Source organism: Apostichopus japonicus, chromosome 18 (genome assembly GCF_037975245.1).
Source record: "Apostichopus japonicus isolate 1M-3 chromosome 18, ASM3797524v1, whole genome shotgun sequence".
Classification (NCBI taxonomy): domain Eukaryota; kingdom Metazoa; phylum Echinodermata; class Holothuroidea; order Aspidochirotida; family Stichopodidae; genus Apostichopus; species Apostichopus japonicus.
Window position 1 is genome coordinate 14,155,753 of NC_092578.1, and position 18,823 is coordinate 14,174,575.

General features: G+C 38.5%; 2 long non-coding RNA genes across 3 annotated transcripts in view; one reads left to right on the forward strand and one right to left on the reverse strand.

Annotated features, from left to right (window-relative positions):
- LOC139958476 (uncharacterized) overlaps nt 1–18,823 on the forward strand; it is a 324,735-nt gene that overhangs the window by 44,173 nt on the left and 261,739 nt on the right. The window lies entirely within an intron of this gene.
- On the reverse strand, nt 1,948–14,838 carry LOC139958472 (uncharacterized). Of its 2 annotated transcripts, XR_011789800.1 has the most exons (4): nt 14,823–14,838; nt 14,510–14,714; nt 7,588–7,669; nt 1,948–6,450 (listed from the first exon to the last, which is right to left on the reverse strand). It is a non-coding gene; the product is annotated as an uncharacterized lncRNA (long non-coding RNA). The 2 variants fall into 2 exon arrangements; XR_011789799.1 differs by lacking the exon at nt 14,823–14,838 and having other exon boundaries at nt 14,510–14,803.

Genomic DNA, 18,823 nt, shown 5'->3' on the forward strand with positions numbered 1-18,823 from the left:
TGGTTTGACCGTAGCTGCTACTGGTTGTAAACTTTTTCGAACTTTCTTTCAATTTACGATAAATACAGGTATGTTATACATACATATACGTGAATGATATGGTTAGGAAGCTAAACATGTTCCCTCTCGGAATATGATGATTTTGTTCACATTGTTGTCCCTGGAATAATTTCTTCGCGATTCTAGAAACACTGTATTGCATTACGACTGAATTTCCCACTGAACTACGTTACGAAAATGCAATGATAGCCCGCGGAGCGGTCGTAGATTAATCAGTTGGATAGGCTCACATTCGTGTACCGTTAGAATGCGGTACGTTTTCACACCAACTACCAAGGTCAGTATACTGTGATGATGTTCAATTTTCGATCACAGTTCGTTATTCACGTCCTGTGACCGCGATACCCTAGCATGCTCTTCATCATTTTCCGCGAATAATAGCCACGTTTTTTCGGAACATATGATTCGTTTTTTGTCATTCTCAAAGTCGCATTTGTCCAATGCCTATTCCTGCAAAAGGCACGGAGGCCAATGGGTAAAAAGGGCAAGGCCAGTACTGGCCTTGATAGTAGTAATTTTCCCTTGGGCATCGCGGCCAGTGGCGAGGGCACCCGCGGCCATGGCCGCACTGGCCGTCGCTTATTTCGAGCCCTGAGTTGACCTTTTCTAGTAGTTGTTAAATTGTACTGTATGCTATTGCATGCAATAGTAATGAACCATCTGGTAAGAAATATAAAATAATATTAGGTCATGCACTTACAATGTGCCACACCACCATATGTTATACACGGATTGGGAAACAAACCTACAAACTGGGAACATCTCTTGTTTATCTCTCACAGTTACATCTCTACAAATGTAATGTACCCTGAAATTTACAATAAGTTGATGTTCTCCAAGTATGAACTTTATTTTTTCTAGTACCAAGGCCAAACATTCCGCTTTCAGCATCCTCATTCTCCTATTCACAGGCTTTACATTATTACTTAAAGGGTGTGAAGACTTGCGCATTAAGAAACTTCTAATGCCGGTAATTTGGCCTAGTTTCGAATGAGGTGTAACAGAAGTTTTAACAGCACCATCGATCCCAGAAAATACACACATAGCTTGCTACCGTCGGTAATTAGACACTAGTGTACAGAGTCAGTTCATACAGCTGCGGTCAATACCCACAGCACAGTGTATCAACGATACAGCGATGGACATCTCAGGTCCAGCTAAAGATAACAAATAAGGTATCACGTTTCATTACTGTCTGCATTTTGTAGCGACACGTACAAAACGTCACTTGCAAGCAACAGAAAGTTAACTTTTTCAGACGGCCGCACACGGTTTGGGGCGAGTCTTCAATGCCTTTAAGTAAGGCAAGACTTACATGCAGTAGACTGAATAACTTCTAGCATGTTTCTCCTCTAGTTTAGGAATAAGGGGCCAGGTATACACAGATAATTAAAATGGAAGCCTGGAGTTTCACAATTTTTGCCACTCAAGTCCTGACTTAGATCAACTTAATCAAGTTCCCCACTGCCAATTTCCTGAATTACAGCTTGCATCAGTTTACTGTACAAGCAGCTCTATAATATTTGCTGATAACAAGCAGTTCTTGGTTTCAGTGTCAACACATTCTACCCTGAGAATACAAATAGAAACACAAAGATAAAGTAAAAGACAGATCTAAAGTGTCATTATGACATCACAGATTTACAAAATGACATCTCCCAAACACAACTTTTAAACTACCATAACTCCTAAATGGATTTTGGTACCCTTAGCTATTTGGTGTGTTAATTCTTCACAAAGATCTCTGTCATTTAAGCCAAAGACGATGGTTGGGTTGGTGTGGGTTTTAAGTCTCAAATTCTTTTTAAAACATATAATTTTGGTTGCGCCTATTCACCCCAGCCAGATAAGAAGTACTGCCCTCATTTCTTGTCCGACTGCCAGGTGCCAGTGTGACAGGGAATAGTGTCCGGGCGTCTCACGGACACTATTCCACGGGAATTGTGTCCGTGGGACAACTTTCTCGGGGGGAATTGTGTCCGGCGGACAGTATTATCTGTCCGGACGGACACTATTAACTAGGAAAAAACGTCCGTGTGTGGTGATTTTCTGTCCGCGCGGACAGGATGAGAGAATAGTACGGATAAATGTGTCCTACAAGCTCTTCTGCATGGAAACGTAGTGCAAAAACATCAGGACAGCAAGGCCTCTTTGGAGTATGCCTTTTCAAATTTATAGGATTTATAGGGGAACTTTAGACCAATTTCACTACATGATGAACGGCTGAAATATATGGTCATTAATGATTTCTTGCATGATACTATTTGGACGGACACAAATGAATGGAAATATCAATTTAATTTAAAATTTATTGCAAATTTAATTCTCCTTCATGTTCTCTGCTGCATTAGATAAATACATTTCTATAAAATGACAAAAGTGCTGCAAGACTCATGCAACATCCTACGTCTATTGTGACATAGAACAACTGTATCTGTTTCTTTATTTTTAGTACAAGCTGTTTCAAATACTTTGTTTTATAAAAAATCATCCAATTTCCCTTCTACTTTAAATACTAATGCTTAAAAACCATTGACAATAACAGATAGCCTCACATCTAGTAACTTTGAAATCTTGGGGATCTCAAGACAAAATGACATTCACATGGAAAAAAAAGGTTACATAAATCAAAGTAAACCATGCTTTGGCGTCCACAGTTGTAGCATAGCAATATTTGTTGGTCAGGCAATCAATTAAAGGTAGACTACTGTTAATCCAATTATCGACAGGCTATGAATATGAACCATGGTGAAAATACTTGGGAATTCCTTTTCATGTGATATATTTTAAGATTGGGCAATGCCTAGCTGGTTGGAAATGGTACTTGGGAAGCAATATAAAATCATATGGTATAGGAGCAGAGGGTTTGTGTAGGGTGTTTTCGTGTGTTCATGACATGTCAACGATCGAATCATGATATATTGCCTGCACAGTCAGGCAGTGCATTATTCATTATAGAAGGTATTTCCAAACGAATATCTCACCATGCACAACTGGTATTGATAAACACCAAAAACGTTGCTACGATGTATTGTTAATGGGCATAAAGGCCTCTAAGCTATATCATTTATTTTCAACAAAAATCAGCTGAAAGTTATGTTGCATTGGCTTCAAATATGCCAGATACTAAAATATGATCACCTATGGTCAAAATTATTAAACTGTTTTTGTACCACCTGTAGGAAATTGACCTCACTGGGATATTCTGTCCTTTTGCATGTTCTTTTAAAATGTCTGAGAAAAATTTGGAGATTATAAAGACTTCAAGGAAAGTACTTCTTGATGTCACAATACAACTTTGTGGCCTATACAGACTACCTTCAAATGACATGCTGCTGGTCACACTAAGTATCAGGCTTAACATAAATACTGGGAAAGGAGGCTGTGTGAGAACCAGCTCTACTACACTCAGATTGTTTAGTGTTAGTCAAAGTATCTCAATGACTATTGTTCAAATGTTGGAAAAGAAAAAAAATGAATTAGGGCTAATTGGGAAATGCAAGCTGAAGCCAGTGAAATCATATTTGTACACAATTCAGACAACTTGGTATCAGTTAACATTTCTCTTGCTTTTGTCTACATATTTGGCCCACCTTTTCCTTTGACATTAAATAAATATTCTTTGCACTAAAAATTTGGTCTTGACACAGTCAACAGTATAATCACATGAATCCTTTACTGGGGGAGCATCCAAGGCCAGTCAACACTGAAAATAAAAATACAGATATATGCACATACATACATATACATATATACACACACATACACACACGCATACACACATACATATATATATATATATATACAAAACGTACAAGTGCAGCTGTCTACAATAAATTATCCAGATTACCATTTTGTAAATAAATAGCAGCACGATAAATAAAACTATTTTTATACACATTAATTCTGAATTTTGGTGTTATTGCTTTGTTTCTCAGATTATACCTAGTAGTTTCTCGAAGTAAAGAGTTAAGTTCGGTATGCAAAGAATGTCTGTCATTTCTCTGTATGCAATTTACACTTCTAATGAACTCATTTTTAGCAGCATTGTTTACAGTACTCATAAGAAAGTTAAAATCTATATTAAAAATTCTAGAACAATACTTTAACAAAAAAAATTCTTCTTATCTTTAATCAGTAAAAGGCGATACCAATCAGAAACAGCATATATTAGGTGTGGTAAGATATTGGCAGTAAAAACTCTTTTCCTTACATCAACATGAAAATATGGAACTATATACGATAGAGTATATATGAAGTACACCCGTTTAAGTATTCTGCTTATATGACCAGTTAAACTTAGTTTGTCATCAATACAAACACCTAGATATACTGTATGATGAGTGCGTTCTACTTCTGCATCTTTAATTGAGTTTTTAGTTAACTTACATGATACAAGACCTTTTCTACGAAAACGCTTATTCAGTTGCAACAACTACATAATGCATCACAGATAAAGAAACTATATCCCAGTTGTTACTTGCCTTGATATACTTGAATGGCATATGAGGACAGCTGTCATGTAGCATGTATGCATAAACCAGACTGTGGTTTCTATGATCCAACATGAGTATCATTTCATATGAATGGGACATACTGACACACTTGATCTTAGTAATACAGCAAGAAGTGACAAACAGCATATTCACAATGACAGATGCTGACACAAATGACCACTGATAGCCTGCTTGTACTCACTCAATGTGATACATACTACAGTAAATATGAGATTTCCTGCAGCTTCCTCATCTTGAGATATCAAGTTTTAAAGGTTTACAAAATTTGACCACTGTTAATCTCCACAATAACAAAGGCCTCTTTTAGCCATGTGGTATACTTACAGACTAAATATGATATCTGTTCAGCTTCCTTTCTTGAACTTATAATTTTTACAAGGTTTTCACAACTTGAACCCTGTTGACCCTTTGACATCCATCCCAAAAATATAGGATATAATCAATATGATTCACATACATCTTACATTTTCCAAGCTTCCCTTCTTGAGATAGCGTGTTTGAAGCCAGGTGTCATACCGCACACAAGTATTAACGCATAGGTTTATTAAATCAGCAAACAAATTAAGCATTGATATTGAGATGACGCAATATGACAAATCATTTTTTTCTAACCCATACCGTCACGACTCTAAGGTTATGCTTAGAACTAACAATGAATGTATGCTATATCAAGTGAGCTGGCTTCCCTCATCTTGGAAAGATAATTGTTCTGCTTGTTTTAGCCAGTTTTCTTTTAAGTAGTACCTATTCGTGTGACCAAAGCAAAGCATAACAGAACAGAATTTAAAAAAATTAGATAGTGAATGTAAAAATTCCATTTACCTGAAGAAAGACGAACTAACTGCCATTTACTGTCCAGGATGTGACACACGAGTTTATAGATTACAACTACCAATACAACAACTTAATTTCAACGTGTGGTAAAATATATTCTTGTTATGTGAGACTTTTGTTAGAATTTTGTCACCTTAGAACTTCACAATCAACAAAAACAATCCCAGGATTTACTTATACCATCATTCTGACTAGAGTTCTCTGGGAACATTGCTCTTGATTCAACCTTACAATGACATTACTTATGCATTATAAGATAATAGAAATACTAATTCTATTCAGTATAATAATTGTGTGCACATTTTCTCCTTGCCAGGGGAGAAAAACAGACCCATTGATATATATGGAGCGGGAGGAAGTGTGTGAGGGAGGGGGGGGGGTTATGAATTGAATTGAAACCAATCTAGTGTGGTTTGAACAGAGGGAATGTGTGAATTAAATATTGTTTAATATAAGGACACTTATTGTCGATTCCAAAAAGTCCTATCTGACGGAATTTATGCTTTGTTTTTCTTGTTGCTTGCTGTTTTTAATCTATCTTGCACATATACACATACTTAAACTTTAAGCGGGATTTTTTTCTGGAATTGTCCATCAGTGGGGCTGGGGACAAACAATAACGATGTGCATGAAAGAAAGAAACCTTTTTATCATAAATTATCAAGTTCTTGTCTTAACCACTGGTTGTTATACTCAAACACCTGATCATCTCCAACCTCATCATATTCAGCTTGGATAGCCTCCCTTCCTTTCCTGGTGAAATGCTCTGACCCTTGGCACCAACCTATACCTGTACATAAAAGTTTAAAATTATTGACTAAATAGAGAAGTTAATAAGTAACCACATTCAAGCTAAAAAATGCATGTTTACACCACATATCATATTGAAAAGATAATTGTGCATCAGGATCATTACTTTGGTAAGCTTTTGCGCAGTTGACAACAGGCTGCTTCAGCTTCTGTTTCGGTGCAACCTGTGACAAGGTGGTAGAGATGGTGCAAAGCATGAGAGACAAGAACGTCATTGAGGTAACTCAGCCTGCAAAAAAAGGACGCATGAATAGTAAGCATTGCTTCATAGTTACAGAAATTAAATAGAAAGTAAATATTACTGTGAAAACATGATTTCAGCAATCATTACCAATGGGTACTTCAAATTAATGTATCTTGCAGCATTCGGTAATAACAAGGTGAAGCATTCAGACTAGCAATATTGTTTTATTGCCACAAATGCAGATCTGATCCTCCATGAGCATGCGAGCATTCAGACTGTAGCAAATTGATCCCCCGATTGTGGGTCTGATCCACTGTGAACATGTATGGAGTATATGCAGACTAGCATGTTGTTTGCCCTTGTGGGTCTGATCCTCCTTAATGCAATAATTTATACTATCGGACGTTGATCACCCAAATTATAGGGTCTGATCATCCTTGAGCATGTGAGAATGCAAACTATAGCAAGTTGATCACCATTTTAGGTCTCATCCTACTTGAGCATGTGAGATTCAGACTAGCAAGTTGATCACCTCATTTGAGGGGTCTGCTTGATCCTCCTTAAGCATGCGATTATTCAGAGTATAGCAAGTTGAATCCCTAAGTGTGGGATCTGATCCTCCTTGAGCATGCGAGCATTCAGATATACAGTATGGCAAGTTGATAGCCTATTGAAGTCTGTACGCATTCCTGTGTATTGTATCAAGGCCAAGCTTAGAGTGAGATCTGATCAAGTGTGACCTATGTGCAGCACTAATGCCACGTCTCGACGTAAGTCAGTGTTAGATTCAATTTTTCTGGCAGGACGGGCCAACAGTTCAAGCACTCAATCACAGAAAGTAAAATTCATGACAAGGCAAGGCTTAGGGCGATAAACTTACAAACAATGATATGACCAAAAGGACTGGATCCCATTTTCAATAAAAAGTTCCTTTTTTTAAAAGTTTGCAACAAGTAGCGAAACATCTAAAAGGGTTTGGCCGAGCGATGATAATAGGTAACAGGTAGAGCACCTTTATCATTAATATTAATCAATATTTGTCTCTGCTTGAATTTTGAGAGTTGCTTAAGCACTACAAAATTTTGCTTGTAACTGCCAATGTATACCACTTAGGTTGGTATCAGTAACTGCATGATTATGGAGTGCATATAATCCCACTTTAATGAAATATTTAACACTTACTGTACTTCAAACTTTTTGAGTTTCTTCAATTAGTCATACAACTGCTTCGGGAACTTGAAGAAAAACTGTTGCCAACAGATCTCTGTTGAATCAAAGCAAAGAACACAATCATAGCACACTGGAAACTTACTTAACCATGAATTGTAAGTACGAAAATATTTTGAAAAACTCGCCACTTGGCCAGTGTAAGGGATTCCCTCTCTCCTTCAGCTATCATAGCACAGAAAATTCCTTGGGAATATTATTATAATATTACTAGCAATATTGTGAGCAATGCCATGTACTTCTTTCAAAAAACATTAATTCAATGATGCAACATGAGCAGTTTTTTTTTCATGAATCTGACATAATTTATAGTGAGGGTGTACAACTTACTCAATCTTAGTAAAGCAGTGTGATGTGACAAACAATAAATTTGCAATATCACAGGCTATCCTGAAATGATGACTACCTCGACAACAGGTTTCTTTTACTAATTGTGATACATCAACATACTAAATATGACATCTGTCCTTTTTAAATATTGTGTAGAACATGGTTTTCACAATTTGAGCCCTCAAACGATCCATTGACGTCGGCCATAGGCGTACGAGGCGGCGGGGGGGGGGGGGGGCAGTCTTAAAAAACAAATTTCCAGAGGACAAGAAATTCGGGCAAAAGTCCTGAAAAATTCGGGCCGCCTAGGAGGCGAAACTATATATATATATATATATATATATATAGTTATATATATATAGTTATATATATATAGTTATATATATATATAGTTATATATAGTTATATATATATAGTTATATATATATATATAGTTATATATATATATATATATATATATATATATGCATATTTTTATATATATGTGTGTATATATATATATATATGCCGACATCTCCTCTATAAAACAGTTTCAATTCCTGCTACTCCTTGTCACTTTCGGTGATCATGCACTGAAGAAGAGCTAGTTTTGCTCGAAAGCTCTGCAAAAACCAAACATTGGCTGTTTTACTTCCAATCACTTATCTAATTCAATTATTGTATCTCACTCGAGATCCAGCCTTTCTCTAAATGCAGCATAGTTGTTTAACAGTTTTTCCGTTATTCCTATCTATATCTTTCACTGTTGGTATCTAATTGATCCAACTATGCTTCAAAATGGAGAGCACCTTTGAAACTTTGAAAACGCTTCGACGCCTTTCCGAAAAACGGGTTAGGTATCGGCATCATCTTTCCAACTACAGACTATACCGTAAAAACAAAACGGTACCAAAAGGACTTAAAATCAAGGTCCGTGCTGGTTTACCACTTTCTGATAGCGACAGCTTTGCCAATTGGAAAGGAATCCTTAAGAATGCTTCGCTTGAATAAATGGCTGTGCAAATAAGTATTTGTCGCAAAACAATTCACGAACTTAGCCAGCAAATTGATTCCAAAACCAGAAAACTGCAAAAGAACTCCACAAGAACGAGTTCGAAAGAAAGCTTGAATCCATCTCCAAAATTTGCTTGAACCTCTCACATACCCTAGCTTCAAGACAATGTCACAAATTGAAGAGGGATAATGTCACGCAAAGAGTTAAGTCTTCTGGTGAAACCCAACTTGAAACCTCAAAAAGAACCAGGTCTCGCAGATTCCGTCGGAAAGAGATACAGACCGCATGCAACACCACCAAAAGTGCAGTTGTTACCATTGATTGCCAACTCTCGGCAGGAGAAACAAACCTACTCTCCAAAGGTCTAAATTTTTGCCCTAAACCACGGCAAGTAAACGCTCAGAAACTTTCTCTTGACCTAAATCTGTTCTATCGACGCTTACGTCTCCGTGAATTTTTTGCCGACGAAAATGGCAATAACACCACGCAACAAACCAACGACTTGGATTCCAATTTTAAGCCACAAAGCTCGTGGATTCCACCCAAGGCCCATTGTGCGCCTCTTGAATCATTTATTTCGGCCATTGAAGAGGATGTTAAAACACACACCTCCGCCCCAGACTTCCGCGACAATCTCAACAAAACTGAGAGACAGGCCATTCATGAACTCCGGAAGCGCGATGACATTGTCATCAAGCCAGCCGACAAGGGTTCTGCAATTGTCGCTATGGGCAAACAATTCTACAGAGAGGAAGCCAACAGACTACTCGGCAACCCTCAACACTACAAACTCCTAGATTCTGATCCTACTCAAGAAATCACACAAAACGTGAAAAGAGTCATCCAAAAGATAGTCTCTAACGGTTCCATTGACCGCAAGTTAGGCCAAAACCTCCTGGAAAACGACCCAAAACCTGGTCGCTTTTATTTTCTGTCTAAAATTCACAAAGAAGGCAATCCCGGGAGGCCCATAATATCGGGTAATGGCACAGCGACTGAAAAAATTTCCAAATTCGTGGATCTCCTCATCCAACCTCTCGTTTCGGCCCTACCGTCCTATGTGCAGGACACAACGGATTTCATCCGGAAAATTGGGGAAATAAAAAATCTTCCCTTATCTTCTCTGTTAGTTACATTGGATGTGTCTTGGTTATACACAAATATCCCTAACGAAGAGGGCATTTCGGCCTGCACAAAAGCATTCAAACCGAAACGTGGCAAAACCCCCACGAAGAAAGAATTGGCCGAATTAATGCAACTTATCTTGACCAACAATAATCTGGTATTTGGCAACAAACACTACCTCCAAATTCATGGCACCGCAATGGGTACCAAAATGGCACCGTCTTTTGCCAACATCTTTATGGGAAACCTCGAGAAAGAATTTTTATCTCGACAAAACTTGAAACCACACACGTGGTTACGTTACATTGACGATATCTTTATGATATGGACCCATGGTGAGGCAAATCTAAAACTCTTCATTGATGACATAAACTCGTTTCATCACACTATCAAATTCACTGCTGATTTTTCTGGACTTGGCGTTCACTTTCTGGACACCACCGTGACCCTACAAAATGGTTCACTCAAAACAGACTTGTTCAATAAACCCACGAACAAGCACAACTACCTCTTACCAAGCAGTTGCCATCCACATCACTGTACCAGAAATATTCCGTGCAGTCAAGCATTGCGCATTTGACGCATTTGCTCCTCTGAAGTCGATTTTGATTCACGCACTAAAGAACTGTCACAACACCTCCTAAACAGACAGTATTTTCGGGGTACTATTGAAAATGCCATCAAAAAGGCTAAAAGCAAACCCCGCACCGAAACATTGACGTACAAAACTCGTCAAACCAGTTCCAAAAGGGTACCATTGGTTACTGAATTCCACCCTGGTCTCCCACCACTGGCTAATATCATTCAGAAGAATTTTCACCTACTTCAAGGCACCGAACGCCTGAAATCAGTATTCCCAGAATTACCTGTCATCGCTTTTAAAAGATCCAGCAACCTACGGGATATCTTAGTTCGGGCATCCTTTCGGGATGACACCCCATTAGGGGAAAGCAAAACAGAAACTACAGGATCATCGCCCTGTACACAAAATTGCAAAACGTGCTTACTTGTCGATTCGACCGGGGCCTTTCAGAGCAACCAAACCAAACGCACGTTCCAAATTCGGCACAAAATTAACTGCCTATCCAAAAATGTCATTTACCTCATCTACTGCAATATTTGTAACTTACAATACATTGGAGAGTCAAAAAACACTCTTAGAATGAGAATGACACAACATAGATCGTCGATCAAAACAAAAAAGATCTACCAACCTGTTGCAAATCACTTCAATCTCCAAAATCATTCAATTGAGAATTTGCGTGTTATTGCCATTGACCAGAACGATTCTTGGACAGATAAATCTAGGAAAGCGAAAGAAAATTTCTGGGAACTAAACCTAAAGACCACGGCACTATTCGGTTTAAACATCAGAAACGATTTGCCATTCCAGATAAACCAAAACAATTCCTTTACAATTACGACGGAATCGGATTAAAATAATCCGACGCGGATTAAAATAATCCGAATTTCTAAAACTTCTGCTCAATTCAGCAGAAATCAGTAAGTCGCTTTACCCTTACAACCCTGCCGACATCTCCTCTATAAAACAGTTTCAATTCCTGCTACTCCTTGTCACTTTCGGTGATCATGCACTGAAGAAGAGCTAGTTTTGCTCGAAAGCTCTGCAAAAACCAAACATTGGCTGTTTTACTTCCAATCACTTACCTAATTCAATTATTGTATCTCACTCGAGATCCAGCCTTTCTCTAAATGCAGCATAGTTGTTTAACAGTTTTTCCGTTATTCCTATATATATATATATATATATATATATATATATATATGATATATATATATATATATATATTGTTACAGGCCCCTAAGTAATCTCAATAATTTGTATGATTTTTGCAACAATTAGTTGTATTATAAATCAATATCATAGAAAATTATATATTAATCTAAGAATCATAGTATAGAACTGCCTGGTGTGTGTGCATATCTGGTGTGTGCAGAATATTTGGAAAAGTTGAGAAGCTTCTAGAAGAGTTAGAACATTTGAGAACAATGTAGAACATCTCAACAGTACACATTGGAACAAGCTAGAACATTGGAGTGCCGCCAAGGGGACATCCCCTGTGCTATTTTTAGAACACTAGGTGAGGATTTCCTGGAAAGGTGAAGTGACCTTTAGGATTGGTTGAACTGAGCTGGAGCTACTGTAAGATGCTTCTAGAATGGATGGACATTTCAAGATCTTTCTGGACTTGTGAAAAGGCTATATAAGCACCTGATAATTTGAGATCAAGGGTTTTTAACCATCTTGGCTCCAGGAGTTTAATAACCTCTCGCTCAAGTGAATCCTACAATTCCAGTGTGAGTAAATACTCACTTAGTTTGACAGTAAAGTTAAAGCTGTCTTTTTATTAGTGGATTTGCTACAAGTTTACCGGCTTCGAAGTCGCCCATCGTTGTGTAGCCGTCTTCGGTTCTGTGCCAGTCAGCACTAATTATTGTGGCCTCTGAGTTACCCAAGGACAGGAATCCAAGGATAAACAAGCTGCAAGCACAACTTGGACATTCATTAGTAGTCGACCTCCGAAGTGGAAGTCATCAAGTTGAGAGCTGGATTTCTTCAATATTGGACATTCGTCCGTCTACAAGTTTCGCTGGAATATTCGTCAGGACCTTTTGTCACTGCGCTCGCGTCGCGGCACACACCAGGTCGTGAGTAAAATTATAGTATAACTTATTAAATCTGTTTTAGTGTAAACTGCTTAGATATTGATAAATGATCTTTGTTTGATTTTAACTACCTTGAACACACAATTAAATAAATACTTATTGTTATATTTAAAGTTAAATTTTACAGTGTGCTGTTTAGTCATTTGAGTTGTGAACCCAAGGGGAGGTGTATTCTGGCCTTGATCGAGTTGATCGTAACAATATATATATATATATGTGCAGTAGCTTGCCCAAATCTTTTTCAAATTTTTGCCCGACAATTCATTGATTGTCTCTATTTAGCATCATGATGCCAGAATATTTCCATGTAACACCACCGTAAGCGCAGCTCACCTGGGCTACCACGCGTTTTGCACGATTAATCTTTTTCTAACTAGTCAACTGTATACCTGGACATCTCCGACATGAGTGTATATAAGAAACATTTTCTTTTTGATGGAATGGATGGTGGGGGGGGGGGGGCTGCCTACAAGCCTAGAAGTACAGGTTTATCATATTCTTTGTTACATTTTATACTATTTTGTGAGACAAATTGCAGTCTCACCCGACACAGCGATATTATCCCGCCTACGTGTCGTTGAACAATGCATGTTTTTCTGGAGGTAGCTGAGTACTGTGTTAAAGTAATAAATACGGTAACTAAATATGAGCTTAAAAAATATACTGTCCTATTTTTCCTCCTCAAAGTGATGTAACCATTTTTCTTCTTCTAGTTTGCCAAATTTTTGGGGAAGGGTAAATTTCTTAAATGTGATATTATAAAATAAATAATGTTTATATGCATCTTGCAGGGCCTCAGATGTGCCGTTTCCGGCAATCTGAGAGGCTTTTTTTGCCAAAAATTTTCTTGGACGCTACGCGCCAACCGATGGTGGCGCTCCGCTTAGATAGTGTCACGGGAACTTTCGGGCACAAACCTTTCTGCCCCCCCCCAGACTAAAATGGTCCCACACACCTATGACCTCGGCCCACAACATTAGGCTTCTGTACTCAATGTGGTACAATTACGTATTATGTTTAGGAAGGTGTGTTAGTGTAGGGACAGGTTAGAGGGGCGTGAGGTAACTGCTTGGCATTTTTTGACTTCAAATGACCTCCGACAAAATCAAACAGTTTCTTTTACTCAATGTTATGCATCTTACCAAGTACGAGATCTGCCCAAACTTCCAATATGGAGATACCATGTTTACAAGATTTCACAATTTGACCCGAATGACCTTTGACCTCAAACAATTCAAAACGCTTCTTGTACTCAACAATGTATGGGATCAATCTAAGCTTCGATTCTTGAGATATCGTGTTTACAATGTGGGCGGTACAAAGACACGCACACACATGCCAGCATGAATGAATAGGTTACGATTATTATCAAAGCCAGGAAAGCTGCTCTTCAGAATATTGCAGAGTTTCAAACTGACATAATTTAAAATATCTTCTCGAAACTAAAACAAATGGAATTGAATTTCTGAAAACAATTGTCAGGAAACTGAAGTTTTCTTCTAATTAACTTATTCCTGTCTTTATTATTGTCGGCAATAATGGTTAATTTGTTAAGCCATTAAGTCGAAACTGATTTATTGTGTGAAGACCGCTAGTCCTTTACCCTCACATAAGCCAGCAAATACTCAGAACTGATTAAGTTGCTGATTACTTTTAAGGAAATTCTGGAGGAATCATGCCAATCCTCCTCCTCCCCCATGCCCCCCCTCCCCAAAAAAAAATACTGCAAAGAAATCTTACTTGTTCAAAATTCTTTAAGTAAAATTGAATTGAATTTCTTCTTCTGAGGAAGGCCTGTGGTACTGTTAATAAATGTGTACAGTCCTTTCTCATTCACAGCCTTCACTTCATACGGCCCAATTGGCCAAGAGTTTTCAAGCTTCCCTCCTATTCGGGCATCCTTTCTAGCATTCCGTACGAGAACACTGGAACCAACTTCGAAGCTCTGAATAAAATAAAATCCAGCAGATATACGTAAACATCATAATACAATGCATATATTGCCATTCATTTAACTTCAACTTCAATGTACAACATAGCATTATATAATTACCTTTTTTGGTGCCTATCCCAGATAACATCATGCTAGCGGTCCACCGGCGGCCCGCCAGCTGCACCACTGGCGGTCCACCGGCGGGGAAAGCCGGCGGAACGCCAGAGATTTGGCCGGCTTTAATCCGGCGGTCCGCCGGCGACTACGCCAGAAGACCGCCGGAGAAACGCCAGCGTACCGCCGGTGTACCGCCAGTGTTTCACAAGCAGACCGCCGAAGAAACGCCAGCGTACCGCCGGTGTATCGCCAGTGATCCACCAGTAGACCGCCAGAGAAACGCCAGCGTACCGCCGAAGAAACGCCAGCGTTCCGCCGGTGTACCGCCAGTGTTCCACCGGCAGACCGCCGAAGAAACTCCAGCGTACCGCCGGTGTTCCACCAGTAGACCGCCAAAGAAACGCCAGCGTACCGCTGGTGTACCGTCAGTGTTCCACCAGCAGACCGCCGAAGAAACGCCAGTTTTCCGCCGGTGTACTACCAGCAGACCGCCGGAGAAACGCAAGCTTACCACCGGAGTACCGCTGAATTTCTGTCAGAGAGAGCCACTGGCTATCCACTAGCTAATATCCAGTGTTCTGGCGACCTGCTAGCCCAAATCTGGTATTTCGCCAGCAACCCGCTAGGCAGAGATCTTCACATGAATTGCTAACCAAATATCTGTGTTCCGGTAGAAAACTGTCCGTCAAATATCTGGTTTTGTCCCAGCACATTGTCAAGGGAATGCTAGCAAGAGTGCCAGCTTGTTTGGGGTGTACTACTAGAACAGAGCTATTGGTCTACCTGCAGATTTTACTGAATTACACATGCGGTTACATATGAAGAAATAATGACTAACACAGTGAAATTAGTTGCTATCATTTTATTACGCCTATAAATTACAAAGCGAGAAAATGAGTTCCAGCGTTAAATATTGCAACAGCACTAAAGAAATTCACTCGTCAACTGTTTGTGGTGAAGTCCGAGATTTTCGCCCTCCCTGACAATCTGATGCATCCTTCAGAAATCTAACCACCGCCGCCTGAATATCAGATGAAGTCGATTGTGCAGTTCCTCCGTACAGCTTCTGTTAATACAAAACACATTACACAAAACATTACATAAAAGATTGCATTCTACACAAGCAGTAAAATGAAGCCAATAATGGGTTACCCGATACTCATAGCTAGGACAGTTACTACTGTTCATGTTCCACAACCATGCATCAGTTACTACTGTAACTGCTCGTAACACAGTAACATGTGTTACAGGTGGCAATTTTTTTGTAAATGCAAATTTAAAAAAAAAAAAAAAAATTATAAAATTTAATATACTAAAACTTTTTTTTTTAAATTACTGCAAATTTTCACCTGTCTGACTCTTAGTTCAACGTGTCACATCTTTTTGATAATTACTGTGCCAACTGTAACACTAGCTATGAGTATCGGCTGGGGTCTCACATTATGATCACAATTGGTTAAACTACATTATTCACATTTTCACACATTTACCATTTTTTCAGTGATATACGAAATATTTCCTTTGCATTTGACAGTCACCTTCTTTCATTTTATACTGAACACATGCATTACTGTTGCAAATCCAGGTCCCATCAATTGGGAAAGAAAGTGACAATGGACTGGTCAATAAAATCATATGGTGAATTAACTTTAAAATCAATGCTGAATGCTGCTTTTCAACTGCATCTGAAACAACACATCTTACATCAAAATATATTTGTAGTAACTTATTTAAATGAATTCAATGTATATTAAAGCAAGAATTCTCGTTGATGGGGTTTTGCATTGAAAAGCTGGCCGATCCATGAGTCAAATGCACAACCCCCTCCCCACAAGTCAAGGTTCTCTTCACTGCTGCTGAAAACAAAAATGACACATATAAACTCACTTTCAATTATGTATTTCATACATGCAGCTTCGCAAAGGCTGTTTTCCCAGTGGTACATGTCCAGTTCAGTGTGGTAGCAACTGCATTTGCCAATAAATCACCCATGATTCTTTTAACGCACTCCTTCAACGTGTTGCCACCAAGAATTGATAGTCTTCTCTTCTTGAAACAATAAAAAGAAAGAAAAGTTAATCAGAAACCATTCAATAATTATTATACAAACAGAAATATTCAAGTAATTCTATTTCATCCCACACTTTGGCATCTTTTGCTAATTTCTTATCAATATTTTAAGAGGAACTAGCAATGCAGTGCTGCAATGTTCCTTTCTGGGTCCAGTCAAAAACAAGATTGATTTAACAGCCCACTTTTGTAGAATGCACCGCAATGTAAAATCATTTCTGGCCAAACTCTTGTTACCTAAATGCTTTCATGTCTGTTACTACCTTAGAGTTTTAATTTTCTCCCAGGAAAAGGAAATTAGCCCCTCAGGAAATATTTTATTTTGTACAGACCACTGACACAATAAAACCTGACTTGGCTTCAAATTTATAATGATAAACTAACATTACACTCTGGAAAACTGTTTTCTGATTACTTTCCTTACACTTTTAAACTGACTTACCAAATATCTTTCCAAAGCCTTGTTTGTTTCAATAGAGTCATCCAGGTTATTAAATTCCTCCAAAGATCCCACAGGAATAGTAACGCGCTGGCTTCTAACTTAGTTCCTGAAATCCTGATCTGGAAAAATTGATAAATTGTGATTTAATCTGCTGACTCCATCTTCCTCAAAAAACAACAACAGCAGCATACTTTGGTGTTTCCATACTTCAAATTAAAGTTAACAGTAAATAAGTTCACAACAACATATTGTGCAGGAGAGGAATGGCTATCTGTGCTCCTTTATATACTTATAATCCTTTCACTCTTAACTTCAACTGTGTCATCATGCAGCTCAAAGTTGTTATCATTATTGCATGTTTCTTGTAAAACAGTGTTGACATGCCCATCAACCTCATTTTGTATTTTCCTTGTTTAGTTCGCCAGGGATTTCACATGAGTCATTTTTTCCCTGTTAATCTACTGCAAAAAAAAAGAACCAAAAACAATAATCTAGAGCTCTTCATTCTGTATCCATTACTTACAATGGGCATTAACCCTTGGATTAATTTTTTTTTTTGGGGGGGGGAGAACTATTATATAAGGTCAAATTTACATCATCAAATACAGACAAATCATGTTATTTGTTACTCTGTCTGCAGAGCTTTTTAAACAGAATAACATACCCTCCTGCTTGCCGAAAGTTGTATCTACTTTCATTGCCATTTAATTCATCTGGGAATACAATAGAGGGGCAATTGAACCTAAACTACCTCCACTAACTATGCTTTCAATGATTTATTGCCAAGGAATTTAAACAGTTCTCCCCGCAGCACTTTAAACTTTGAACCCTTTAAAGTAACTTTCCATAGAGTTAAATAGTGGCACGCAGTACAGACATAGCACAGAGGCAGTTCAGCTATTGGGCAAATATACTTTACTTTAACTGAGGATCACTTCAATGTAGGCAGTTATTTTCTTGGAAATCATGTGCAGAATGATTCACCAGAAACTGAGCACATGGAATAGACCCAATGCAAATATTTCAAATTGACAGTAGCTAAGACAAAAAGCAACAAAAAGAGATAATGCAGCCACAATTTTTTTAGAAGCCTAGAGGCTAGATATGAAATATTTTTCATTATCGTGTTGGTTGGTATCACCAAGAGCGTAGGAACCGGGGGGATGGGGGCGCCAGCCCCCCAGTGAAAAATGTGGAGGGGCGGAAGTATCATTCCGCCCTCCCCCCCCTGGCTTCGCAAGTCAGAAAACCCCTTTTTCATTCCCAAATGAGAAAAAAATCTCACTTGGAGCACCAAATTGCATCTAAGGCCAGGTGACAATACAAAATTAAGTTTACAAAATTGAGTGGGTGTTGAAGTGTGCCATATTGCACCCTCCCCCCAGGCCGGCCATCAGTCTTCAGCCCCCACTCAAAAGTACCTTCCTACGCTACTGGGTATCACTATACTCCACAGGAGTACTCATAAACTATGATGACGATGACCTACTGT